The sequence below is a fragment of the Hydra vulgaris genome, chromosome 06 (assembly GCF_038396675.1).
Source record: "Hydra vulgaris chromosome 06, alternate assembly HydraT2T_AEP".
Classification (NCBI taxonomy): domain Eukaryota; kingdom Metazoa; phylum Cnidaria; class Hydrozoa; order Anthoathecata; family Hydridae; genus Hydra; species Hydra vulgaris.
Genome location: NC_088925.1, coordinates 57,907,135 through 57,912,223, shown reverse-complemented (window position 1 = coordinate 57,912,223; position 5,089 = coordinate 57,907,135).

Here is a 5,089-nt window from a genome sequence, read left to right as displayed (position 1 = left end):
AAAATAAATTTTTAAATTTAATAGAGTAAAACCGGCTTGAACCGGGTTAAACGCACACTTATCAATAAAAATAAAATAACTTTTTTTTTTCTTTTTTTTTATAACATACGTAATAAAAACGATATAATAGGCGATATTCTGATAAAACCGCACACTTGAGACAACATTGAATTTTTTAAACTTTAACTTTTTTTTTTTACTTTTTTTTAACACAACTTATATTTAAGAAACTATATTAAAGTTTTTACATTTTTGCAACAAAAAATATAGTTCCAACTACATATTTCTTTGGTAAACATGCTTCTTTGCACAACCGTTCCCGACACATCGATTTTTCGCAATTTTTACATTTTGCAACTTTTAATCGTTTGGCTGCTGGTACTTGTTTTCATTATTGTTTTGCTGAGGTTTCTTAACATGCGATTGATTTCTGGCTTGAAAAATAGCTTCAACTCTATCACGATACTGTTTTTGCAAAGCTCAACACATGCTTGATACGTATCAAAAATTGAAGCTGGTGATGATGGTAATTGGTGTGTAGTCGGAGTAGGTGCTGCGGCGACTGTTGAAGATGATGAAGCTTCGTCTGACCAAGGTGATGTAGGTAATGCGGAGTCTGCTAAGGAGGCTTGATGAAAGTGGATTAAATGTTTGTGTGATTGCAAATGCCTTATGATTTATGTTGTTTTTATTAAGTGGAAATAAGCCAGTGTACTGGAAACATGCAAAGAGTGATAAATGTTTTACATTAGAGAGTGTTTTACACGCTTGCATGCGGTTGCATGCAAGCGTGTAAAACATTTATCACTCTCTTACAGTAGTTTGAGGAACTGTGGAAAATTTTGCTTACCTAAGTTCTTACATTTTGAGTCTTTGTAATACTTTGTAAGAATTTTTTTCCAAGTTTGTTTGATATGACAACAGACACCTCAATCCAATGGTTGTAGATATGTGAAGAGTGCTCTGGTAGACAAATCAAGATTATATTGTGTTTTTTGCACAACAATACCGCTTTCAAAGTTATGTGATTTGTATGCCCATCTAATACTAAAATATGGATATCACCAATTTGCTCAGTTTCGGGTATAAATTCTTCTTTCAGCCATTCAATAAACGTATCGTGCTCCATCCAAACTTATTTTGAAATTGAATATTTGGTGCCAACTGGACCACCAGACTTGTCCCTTTTTGACACACTACATTTTCTTTACCTCAATCACCCAAAAAATCTGTTTCATCACAATTCCAAATATGCTACCCAGAAGTTCTGTTGATATTGTTCAGTCTGTTGGTATTGCTTGGCGATGCAGTCAAAATATCGATCAATTATTTCTGGCGTACAAGAAGCGGCTCTTTTAAATGCTAAGTTATCCGCTTTTCTTGTTGAAATTTCTTATGACCATCTCTTCATAAAAGCATAAAACCAGTCTTTACTAGGTTTCCACTTTTAAATAAGTGCAATTGATCTTCGCGTTTAAGGTAGCCACATACAAATACTAGGATTTCATTTGGGATAAACCATAACCCCAGTCACCAAGTAATTGGAACGCATGTACCATAAATCTTTCTGTTTCATTTGAGAGTACTGTCGTTGTACCTGAGCCATAGAAGCCTTTGTTGTTGTTACTTTTGCAATCTTTAAGCGTTTAGACTGGAATGCCATATTTGAATGCAGCTTTTCTCAGTGGTGTTTTTTTCTCTTTTACATCAGTTAATGTGGCTAGTATATCATCTCTCTTGTATGCTTAAAGTGAGTGAGTTAAATTAAAATAAGTAAGTGATGATTATATTAAAAAATAATATAATAATTGATTTTTAATGAGCAAGCAATGATTATATTAACAAATATTTTTAAATATTAAGAAACAATTTTAGTTCATTTTTAATTAAACCGGAATTAACACTAAGTTAATTAGATAAAGATAGGCTCTTAGTCACTTGCAAAAAACTAAACCAAGTAATTAATCGAGTGTGCGGTTTTATCAGAAAAAAAGAGTTTTCTCTTACTTTTTTAATTTTTAATTTAACTTTTTTTCTAGCTCCATAAAAAATTATACTATCAGAATTAAAATTAAAAATCCAACAAGATAGTGCTAAAATAATTTTTTTATCAGTTTTGGTTCAAGCGCTATTTTGTTCGCAACAATACAAAATATATACAAATATTTGACTCCCCATTAAAGTTGCCTTAAAAACAAAAAAATGAGGTTGAATCGGCATATAATTTTATCAATTCAAACAGAGGAGATGGTTCTGTTCTTGAATCTATATTTCTTTTTGTGATAGCCATATCCGTAAATTTTATGAGCAAAAAACTTAACAAGTGCAACTTTTCCGCATACGTAAAGACTTATAATTGGGTTTGTTTTTCTGCTAAATGCATTTCATTGATAGCTCAGTGGTTAAGTGCGCTGTCATCAGTGTTGTTTTGGGGGATTTAAGACCTCCTCTTTGTGCAATTATATTTGAAATTTTTTCAATATTGCTTATATATTTATGGCAAAAATAATTCTAAAGTTTTCTCATTTTATAGATATTTTATTCCCGTTTATTCCATATAACGCCTGCATACTCAACATATGCTAAAGACATTTACACTTATAGAAGTTTGAGCGTAACGCTATACAAATGGAACTAGAAAGATCTTAGACCATTAAAACATAGTCATAAAAAAAAATTAATTTTTATGGTTATGATTAAAAAGTAAAGAATAATATTAAACGCTAATCTAAAAGCCAAAAAAATTTTGCGCATTGACATTGGTTTGTGGCAAAATAAAACTTTTATGCATCAAGTTTCCTTTTGCATTTATCTTACATTTTTTGATTAATTTTAACTATGTTGCATACAGTTGCATAAAAATATGTAAAACCGATACAGATATATCATTTCACGGATTAGAGATTAGTATTTATTACAATAGCAAAAAAGAAATAGGTTTTGTCTTTATTAGAATATATCCCATAAAAATATATTCCTTATATCTTTAATAGAAGGAGTTTTCCTAAAAAATTTAAATAAAATCTTATTTCTAGTTTGTTTTCCCGGTTTTTTTTGCCAGAAATTGACGTCACATCCCAGTGAAAAATAAAACCGCGTCCCACATGGGTTCCGCGTGGGTTCCGTATGGGATTGATGGGATTTATGTGGGACGGATTTTCCCATGTGGTATCCGTATGGAAATTTGTCACCTTAAACCCATGTGGGTAATCCCACATGGGTTACATGTGGGAACCATATGGTATTTACACACATGGGAAATCCCACGTGGGTTTCCTGTGGGATTTGCATGGGAATTATTTTGAAAGCTGGAAACTAAAAAAAAACTAAAAAAAATTTTTTAAATCGACATTGCATTGCGTTACGTTTATATCGTGTGAAAATATTTTATATTAATATAGAGAATGGCAAGCAAGTATGTAAGTACCACGAATAATGTTTATCTTTCTTTATAGAAATAAGATTAAGATTTGTTCAAATAGACGTATTATTAGGATAATATAATAGTTATTTGAATATAGATCTTGAGTAAATTATTTGCAAACAATTAACTGATGCAAGTTGGAATGTTGTCAAAAACCAATCTTGCATGCATAAGACACTGCAGTGTCCCACAAAGAAATGCAGGTTTGAAAGTCAGAATTCCCAATTTTCTTTATTAAAAAAAAAAAAAAACTAGGATGGAGATGGGTTTCTGTAACTTTTTTTATGCTCCAAAACTTTTAACTTTAGATATAATAAGGTCCTAAAGACTTAAGGGACTTACGAACTGTAATGAGGAACAAAAACAGGATATTTACAGAAACTTTTCAATTTTTAATCTGGAGTACCACAGTGTTATTAAGAATAATGCCTCTGGGTCCAGTTTTCAAAGTAATATGATCTAAAGTAATGTTTAAATAAAATATTATGCTTTAAAATGCATATAGTTATACATAAAACTCCTGATAGTTAACTATATGTATAACTGGTTATACATATAATTTGTTATAAAAACTTATTTTTTAAAGTTATGCATGAACAAATTAGTACCAATTAATTCAAATTCAAGATTAAAGTTCACGTTGAAGTTCTTATTTATTCATTGTTTTTGTTAATTTTATATTTATTTGTTCAAATTTATCAGTTATTACTATTTTTTACTACAGTAAGAATGTTTATCATTGTTGAACGTGATTTTATTAGTAACTTAATTTTATTTTCAACATATTTTGACAACACCCTTTATATTTTAAATGATGACAGCTTTACTTTTCTATTGATGTTAAATTTATTACGTTTCAATAACTCAGATTGAATCTTAACTGAGTTATTGTAAGCTTTCTAGGGGTTGTTGTATATCAAATGATGTTGTAAATAAAGTAAAAATTATATATATATATATATATATATATATATATATATATATATATATATATATATATACATATATATATATATATATATATATATATATATATATATATATATATATATATATATATATATATATATATATATATATATATATATATATATATATATATAAATATAACATTAAAACAATAAAATTGATACAAAATTTCACTTTAAAACGAATACCATTAACATTGTGATGATAATAGCATTAGGAAACTAGTATTTATGTATTATTATTATACTATAAATAAATAGTTTTTTAATTCATTTTATAAAATAGAGACTGACAACGTATAATTAATGGAAATAAATACAAATTATAAAAATCATGTAAACTTCATTTACTATTACTAAATATTATATTAATGTTAGTCTACAAAGTTAAAATCAATTTAGAGCATTGTTATTAGTTCTTTTGCGATTCGCACTTCCACTTCTGTCTCTCAAATTTATAAAATAGGTGGTCAAAGCTTGCTCAATAGGTAGGTTCTTAGCATAACAATGCTTTTTTCTTACACTTTCTAAAGAGAAATATGGCAATTTGATTACTTATTATTACTTTATTTACAACACCATTTGATATACAACAAATTCTTACAAAGCTTACAATAATTCAGTAAAATTCAATCTGAGTTATTGAAACGTAATAAATTTAACATCAATAGAAAAGTAAAGCTGTCATCATTTAAAA